This window comes from Miniopterus schreibersii (assembly GCF_964146895.1).
Source record: "Miniopterus schreibersii genome assembly, chromosome: 4".
Taxonomy (NCBI): domain Eukaryota; kingdom Metazoa; phylum Chordata; class Mammalia; order Chiroptera; family Miniopteridae; genus Miniopterus; species Miniopterus schreibersii.
In genome coordinates this window covers 14,790,909-14,800,182 of record NC_138105.1, presented here as the reverse complement: position 1 = coordinate 14,800,182, position 9,274 = coordinate 14,790,909, and the positions used below count along the sequence as shown (strand labels likewise).

General features: G+C 41.2%; 1 pseudogene across 1 annotated transcript in view; it reads right to left on the bottom strand.

Moving 5' to 3' along the window:
* Positions 1-726: 726 nt before the first annotated feature.
* Positions 727-9,274, bottom strand: part of LOC308555640 (mitochondrial inner membrane protease subunit 1 pseudogene) — a 49,357-nt pseudogene continuing 40,809 nt past the window's right edge. Inside the window, exon 2 of the transcript in view lies at positions 727-1,296. The product of the transcript in view is annotated as a mitochondrial inner membrane protease subunit 1 pseudogene (transcript). The remainder of the gene's footprint in view (positions 1,297-9,274) is intronic.

Here is a 9,274-nt window from a genome sequence, read left to right as displayed (position 1 = left end):
TAGGCTTTACCAAAGTATGATTTTCCCCTTTGGGTGTTCAGAGATATGTCACATGACAACATTCTCTTAATATTTTTTACCTTAGGCTGAAGCACATGATGTTTTTCTAGTCGTCACTATCTCTTTCATAGTTGCAGACATTCTGCAATGATGGGTGCCCAGGGCACGCACGCAGTTCTGCCAGCACATAAATCCCTACCCATCCCTGCACCATGTGGAGGTTTAACCAGTTCATGACATGATACGTTACTATGCATCTTACTGATCTTCTTATATTTTTACTGCCCAAAGTCTCTGCATAGTATTTTCATTCTATCCACAGTTATAACTCTTTGAGAATATGTATTTTTAAAAATTGAGATGATTTATTTTGGATTACTTTTATCCATATATTTTGAATTAATATATAGGTTGCAGATTGTGTTATTCTTCTTTTTAATCCTCACTGAGGACATGTTTAGAGAGAGGAAACGAGAAACAGAGACAGAAAGAAGCATCGATCTGTTGCCTTTCGTACGTTCCCTGACCAGGGATCAAACCCACAACCCAGATATATGCACTGACCAGGAATCAAACCGGCAACCTTTTGGTGCAGAGAATGCTCAACCAGCTGAGCCACTCCAGCCGGGGTGCTACTTATTCTTTACATTTAACAATTTAAAATAACTAAAACTGAAGAGCAAATAGATTATTACTAAATACATAGTTTCAGTGTCAATAATAAATTCACTTGAACAGAAGACAATAATCATATCCAAAGAATAAATGCTTGTAGTCATCAGGAAATCTGTGGCCATGAGGGCTATCACGTAGAAATCCAAAGTCACTCAGAGGCCAGATCTTAAACAAGATACATCCTCTTATCCATAGGGTATCATAGATCCATAGAGTTCTATAGATTATCACCTTCTAACCAAACATGACTCGTTGGCACGTAACTATGGCTTTCAAAGAAATCTGATGGACCGGACTGTTGGTGAGGATCTGGTCTCCTTCCAAACCAATTACTCTTTTACAAATATTTGATTTTGGATCACTGGGGCTTTTTGCAACCACAGCGTCATCTCTTTGGATACCATAGAAATGTTGACTAAGATTTTCTGCAAAGACAATATCTGAATTGTTCATTGGAGGCTCCATTGATGGCCCAGAACACATGGAAACACCACCAACGTATTCAAAAGCACAGTGAGCCCCACAGCCACACTGAACAGTAGAGCCAAAAAGTCGAAAGCTTTTCCCCAGAACACCACGAGGCGTATTTCTATGTAGACTCTGCCACCATGCGCCATAGGTCTGTTGTACAGTACATTCAGGTTTTTAGGTTAGCTGCAGGGTTTCCAGAAAAAGCATCTAAAGCATGTCTCAAAACGTATATGGCTGATCCACGGTTTCAGGATCCCTGGGTCCCACAGAAGTCTCCAGAATATGTCTTTTTAATGATGCTCTTCTTTAGAAGCACTTTAGTTACCCAAAGTGACCTCGCCGAATTTATGAATAAAGAGCGCATTAGACTATCTGTTGTGTAGAATCTGTGAGCTCTTTGTTGAACTTTAATTTGGATGAAGATACTACACCAGTCTAGTCACTTTTCAAAGTCCCATCACTGGCTTTCCTACGAACAAATCCTAACAAATTGTTTGTTGTTGTTGTGCTTAATAATGAGAATTTTACCAGAGAGGCACCGCATGAATTATGTATTCAACAACTTATTATGTTCCACATTATTGGCTGAGCAATGGAGATACAGCAACAAACATGAAAGGATCCATGCAGTTGGGGAACGTACATATCTGTGAAGAAAGGAAACATCTGCTCCCTTAAATGAAGCTGTGAGCCCATTGCTTTCCAAACAGAAAAAGCAGTGATACCTGTAATGATATGAATATAGAGTTGCTTTTCAGTATACCCAAAGAGAGACGATACCCCTTCTATTTTCACAGCTAATTAGCAGTAGGCTGAAGTCCTAATTGAGAAGGGATGAACTGTTTGCTGTCCATGGATCTGAATACATCCAGTAGCTACAAAATACATGGGAACATAACACTGTTTATTCAACTGCTGGACTGAACATTTAAAAAAACTTTTTGAGTAATTAACTGAATGTTAAAATTGTAAAAACACACATGGCACAGCCATGATCAGAAAAGTGTCCTAGATCGTTACTATATTAATTTTTCAAATAATAGTTTTAGTTCTAACTTGAGTATGTGCTACTTGAGTAGTTCAGGAGACCGAATAAAACTATTACTTGTGGACAGTGACCATACTGATTAACTTTCTTCATCTAAGATTTTTGCTACAAGTATATTTTTGCTACAAATGTTAAAGCGATAACTAGATAAGTATTTCATTTTTCTTTTGAATCCTCACCTGAGGATATGGTTGTGGATTTTAGAGAGAGAGGGAGGGAGAGGGAGAGAGAAACATCAATGTGAGACAGAAACATCGACTGATTGCTTCCTGTACACCCCTGTGCCCTGACTGGGAATTGAGCCTGCAACCTTTTGGTGCACAGGGTAACGCCCAACCAACTAAGCCACCTGGCCAGGGCCTAGGTAAATGTTTTAATAATGGGTAAGCCTAATTTATTAACTGGTCAAGTGCAATAGTATTAGATACTTTTGCTACTTAAGGCCTTTATGGGTAAGCTGTGACTTTACCGTAATTTCATTTACTGCCATGGAATCAAGTATTAAATATATTAGGAATCTGAACCCTAATGTGATTTTAAAGTAACACTTTATAAATTTAACTTTTAATTTGCCATTTTCAATGCAGCCATATTATATATATGTCACAACACATATTATATGTCACAGCCATATTATATACATACATATGTCACAACACAAGAGTTCTTAAGATAGTCAAAATTTGTATAATGAACATATTAAATATATAAAATAGGTAACAGTGTAGAAATAATGAATACATATGCAGATTCGGGATACAATTTTCACATGGGAGGAGAGTTCTAAATGTCCCTGCGTCTCTAAATTTGACATGAGCTTTGAAATATTGCTAGGGGACAATAAGATTTTCTTAAAAGTAGGCATGTTACAGGACTACAGCAGAGGAAAATTTCTTGAATATTTACAAGATAGAAGGTAAATATTGATGAAACGTTCCAGTACATATTGGTGAAAGACAGAGTTAAGCATGTCTCCCTTACATTAGCACAACATAAGTAATGTGTGGATGGCTCCTTCAATGCGATACTATACTTTTAATGTAGAAAATGGAAAGGAATATAGCTCTTCATTGCGTTGGTTCGTGTATGATTATAAGTATCCCAGAGAATATTAATATACTTTATGGCAGCCCACTCTCACAGGGGAAACGTCAGAATTACAGTTTCACAAACTCAATGATTGTCCTTATAATTACTTACCTAAACAGACGTATATGAGCTTAAGCATCTGCTTTCCATGGTCCCGCTGAGGCTGGTGGGCTCGTCCTGTCCCTGAGCCCCCTCACAGCACCGCTGAAGCTGGTGGGCTCACATGCTCCACGCAAGGGCGCCCCTTGGGCACCTGGCTCTGGTGACACGGGGGATGTGGGGTTTGGGCCCCAAGAGACTGACTGAGTCTCTCGATCCCTCAGTTTTGCTTTCTTTCGTAATGGCTCATTTGCAGGCAGCCTTTGTCTTTGGGATGCAGAATTCAAATGCCACTGTAAAATAATTTGAAGGGAAAATTTCAAACCCTTACAATTTATGATAAATACCCTTGGGTATTAAATACATAGCAATCGACTACAGATTACGATCATTACTCCTGAGTCTTTTGAAAAGGGTCAGGTCGGTGACATTCCCCAGTGAGATATTAATATGACCTCTTCCTGACAGAAGCTCAGCCAAACTCCCCTCAACCACGTAGTTCTGCTACAGATGACAGAAAGTCACCGGCCGGAGACATTAAACCAGATTTATTTAACGTGCACCATGGAGGAGGCTGGAAATGACAAACGACACGAAGGTTTTTATATCCTGTTCACCAGAAAAGAATGTAACCTGTGATAGATTTTCTTTCTTTTCACCGAGAGGCAAGAGACTTTGAAGGCATTGTCAGGCCACAGACCACCTGGGGAGCTGTGCTCTGGCCCCAAACTCCACTGTGTAGCATGAATACATGGGCAGGGGGGCTGACCTGGGATCACAGAACACAGATATTAATAAATAATGAAAGGTAAAGTTAGATCAAGGCTGCTCACAGAGCTGGAGTTCAACGATTCAACAGACAGAGGAGGGATGTATTTTTAGTTTCCAAGCTAATGCATATATTTCTGAACAACAACCATTGTGTGGAGACATGACTGGGAATCAAAGCGCCTTCTAATACAAAGGGCAGCATGAATAAGCCAACTGAGCAGGGCGGCACAGAAAGGAGCTGAGCTGTCATGACAGGCGACGCGTAAGGAAGAGCTGTGCCAATTACCTTGTGCTGGAAAAGAGAGAATTTTTTCCCTTCTCCCAGTTCCCAAGAGTTAATACCTAAACTTGGGTTTTCTGAGTTGAACCTCAGACAAGAAATGTACCTTTCATGATCATCGACTTCGGGACATCTTCATCACACTGAAAAGTTTGAAAGAAATAGAAGGGGTGCGATTATGCAGTTCTTTTCACAATGGTTAATGCGACAGAAACTCATTTTCCAATAAAGTGTAACCAGAACCCCTGCGTACAGGTCAGAGAAAAGAATCAATGCTCTGAGCACAGATATCACTGGGTTTGGAGCCGGGAATGTGGATTTGAATCCAGGGCCTTGATAGCTGGGTAGATGAGCACAGCCACCTGTCTCCCTCAGTACTGTTCTTCTGTGGTACGGTGATCTCAGTGTGACCATGTACATTGAAAACCACGCACGGCGACGCAGGTGGCAGCCCTGAACGATGTCTGCGATAGAATGCAGGAAGGGGTCCTTGGTGGGAGCCGTCCTAATCATCTGTCCCTGTGCCATGAGTGCAGGTAGGTAAGCGGCGCTGACTCTTAAGACTTCTTCTAAGTCTTCTAAGAGAGGAGAGATCCACAATTAATTAACCTATTGGTTGACCTCATTAAATTCTTGGAAAAATTCATTTTGATCATGGAGGAAAAGAATCATGTCAAATGTCTTCATGGGAGCAAGTTGTAAAGAGATGGGACAACTAGGTAGGGGAGAAGACTGAGGCCTGTCATGGTAAGAATCCAAAAGACAAACTCCAATCCTTAAGGAAGATATTTGAACCATACGACAAGGAGACAGATGGTGTTGTAACATGCTTCTAAATGGCTGGCTTTTAAATTTCCCCCCCAGATGTTTAGTGCCTTATAGAAAGAAAGTGTGTGCGTATGTAGTTAGAGAGATGGGTCGGTAGATATTATAAACTGTGTTGATGTTGTAAGGAAAAACAAAAAAATAAACAAGATGCTTGAAAATCCTAAATACATATTCTGGTTTATAGGTGCACAAAGGTTGACCAGGACTTTTTCAGTTACAGGTGACAAAAAGCCCAACTCAAACTTGTTCATGGAAAGAGGGGCAGAGGGATGGTGGTGGGGAACCCGACCAGCATTATCCCGGGGGACCCGAGGCGGGCGTCTGGCTTCAGGCGTGGAGGGTGTGAGGTTCAGACGATGCCGTCCGTCTCCCCTTCACTCCCCGTCCACTTTCCCCTAGGTTATTCTGTTTTAAGATCGCTCCTCTCTGTTGCATAGATATTGTAAACTGCTCCAGAGTTATATTCTTAGGTGTAACAATCCCAAGAACCCTCTCCTCCTCAGTGGCTGAATCAGTTATTTCCAAAGAAGCACTTACCCTATTTGCTCCCTGTCCTGGATGGGACGCTCTGCTTGGCCAGTCTGATTAGATGCCCATCCCTGTGGCTGGGAACCGGGACCCTGGATTGATAACCTTCTTCTCAGCAGCACGTGGAACAGAGGAGGGATGGTTCTTAAAAGGAATAAAATAAAAATAATAGCATGACATGTTCAGTATATTTTATAGGCATAAGTATTGAGAAAGAAAATAATGACTCTTCAGTGATGGCAGGGGTAAGCCTGCATTCCTTAGTCAGGTTGGTCTTCTCGGACGGTCATGTGCCAGTGGGACGTCGGGGTCTGCTGACAGCAGCTGGGACTTTATCAGGAGGTCAAAGCTGAAGCACGATTTTGAAGTTAGGGAAGTCAGACAATCCCTTTGACCCAGAAAGGGATTCATGGAGAGAAGCAAAGCGTGGACTCCTTTTGCATCGGGTAGCAGAGCCCTGACCCCATCCTTGACTCTCAGGACTTCACCCTCCAGGAATGCAGTGGCTCACCCCGTCGCATGCATGGGAGAGACTGAAGTAGCCTTTAAAATAGAATTTTTAAAAATGAACAGACATGTTTGGTCCTTAACAGCAGTACCCTCTTGGAGGAGTCGAATGCAGATGGAGACTATGAATAACAGTTTTCAGATTCATTGACATCAAGAAACAAAAACCGATTCCAGATATCTTAATAAAAAAGTCAGCTTAGTGGTTTCAGATGCACAAAATAGCGATTCAACATTTATAAACCTTACAGTGTGAGCACGCACTAAGTCTAGTAATCGTGTGTCTCCATGTAAAGTTTTCACCATAGTTCTGGCTCTGTTCCCCTTCATCTTCCACTCATCCCCGCACACCCCTGCCCTTTGGCAACCATCAGTTTGATCTCTGTTTCTGTGAATCTGTTTTGTTTTATTTGGTTTGTTCATTTTTTAAGATCCCACATATAATCAAAACCATATGATATCTGTCTTTCTCTGACTTATTTCATTTAGCATAATACCATCTAGGTCCATCCATGTTGTTGAAATGGCAAGATTTTGTTCCTTTTTATTGCTGAGCAATATTCCTTGTGTGTGTGTATATATATATATATACACACATACGTCTATGTATATCACATCTTCTTTATCCATTCATCTGTCAGTGGACAAGGCACTGAGGTTGCTTCCATGCCTTGGCTTTTGTAGATAACGCTGTAATGAACACAGGGTGCATGTATCTTCTTGACTTAGTGTTTTCCTTTTCTTCAAATAAATACCCAGAAGTGGAATTGATGGCTTGTATGGCAGTGCTGTGTTTAGGGTTTGTTTTTTTGCAGAATCTCCATACTGTTTTTCAGAGGGGCTGTACCAATTATGTTGTACACCAACTATACTTAAATTTTTAAAAAGGAAAAAAAGTCAATTTATTAAGAAGACTATGGTGCAGCCAAACAAATGAAGGCTATCTGAAGAAAAATGTAAACATAGGTAGCCCCGGGGATCTAGGCGGCAGGATGGAATGGACCATTTCAACAGGAAACCACTGCTGGGGTGAATCACTCTAACTGGTGTTTTGCTGTTGGGTCCCTATACACCAAGAAGCAGTATAGCCTAGTGGTAAGAGCATCGGCTCTCACATCAGACAGGACTGGGTTCAAATTCTGCGTCGTCACTTAACCACTGGCTCCACAGTCTCGGATATTTGGTTCAATTGGGATAATAATAGTGTCTAGTTTTTTGGGTTGTTGAGCGACACCAAAGGGCTTAGATCAATGCCAGTGTATATTCAAAAGTATTTAGTAGTAGCGTTATATGTAAGATTCGAAGCCCCAGAAGGTGAAGTCCAGGTGGTCAAGCATATCATCTTGAATATTGAAACTATCACGACCACACTGAAGGAGAGAGATTTCCCAAGAGAGCATTAAGGTACATTTATAGAAGGGGTAATGGGAGATAGGGGAAAGATGCAACAAACTTCCACCCGAGTTATCAGCCCAGGGAATTTGCCATTTTATTTGAATTTCCCATGTATTTTATCAGGTATGAGATGCAGAAGGGCAGTGGTTGGGTTTCGTAAAGGAGATCTGAACATTTGCTGACCTGATGGCAATAAGATGTTGATGTGGAAAAGGTCATCTCAGTATCATGTCTACACAAAGGACCAATTTGCACCAATGTGTCGTGATGCATGTGAGAAAACCAAATGATACTCGTTGGGTAGTACAGACAAGCTTTTGTTGGCTTACTCAAATGCCATTATATTGATCAAAGATGGGGGGCCTTGTTTCTATCTCGCTCTGGTTCCAGTCAACACAGAAACAGCCAAAAAGCACTCTGGGCTAAGTCACTCTCGAGCTAAACTTTACTTGTTCGCTGCTGACGCCTTGGCTTTTTTGACAAGTTATTGAATGAAAATAAATAAATATGCAGTTGATTCTTTAGGGCTTACAAAATTTGGTAAATGCTCATTTAGCTTGTGAGAAATAAATAAGTTACGAGAAATAAATAAAGGAGCACCCTGAAGAAGGTTTGTACAAAACTTGCTTTGGTTTTGCTTACACAAAATCCCTGGGAACAGGGAATTGGAATATGTTTCTCCACTTGATTTTTTTTTTTTCTTTCATCACTGAGCACATTTATTTACGCTTTTAGGCGAGGGCTGTTCTGGGCGGTTAGGTTGCTGTTTTGATTTATTTTAGTTTTCGTTTCACAGTGGAAGGAAAAATGAGCTATTAAGCACTTGGCTTCGGACGGAAGATCTCTCAGGATGCTATGAACGGCGTGTCTTTCCAAAACAGGCTTGAGAAGGAAAGGTAGCAATTCTAGAAAGTTCCAAAATGGGCTTGAGAAGGAAAGGTAGCGATTCTAGAAAGTCTACAGTCTGGTTTGGGCAGCGTAATTTTAAGATACTGGGAGCCATGGGTCTGGATCTGCGGAGTAAGGAGACAGAGTTATTCTAACCCTCTTTTCTGTTGTCTAAGCCAGGAAAGTGTGTGAATTCACTGCTCCAAGGGCTGGGCGTGGGTTATCTCATTTCATCGCTCACTCATTCATTTGACAAGACTTTCAGCTCAGGTGCTGTTCTCTGGGCCAGGGGACAGCAATCAGTAAGAAAGACAAATATCCCTGTACTCGTAGAGTTTACTGAAGGCCACCGATAATAAATAAGAGAAGTAAGTAAAATACAACATTTGTTAAAGAGTGCTAAGAGTTTAGGGAGAAAGCCAAGCAGGGAGGTGGAATAGGAACTGTTGAGGGTGGGGAGGTTGATGTTTTGGAAGGATAGCTAAGAAACTGGGGTTCAAACCAGGTCTGTGAATGCAAAACAGAGCTCTTAACCTGGCCTTATACATTAAGTGTCTACCTGTTTCAGTCTGTATCCAGGGTAAGCGTAGACCACTCATAAATGAGGGAAGGGTGACAGTGAAAGTAGCAAGACAGTAGCCACCAGAGTTAAGGAACTTTCTAGAATCGCTATAAATACTCCTGGTGGGTATCGT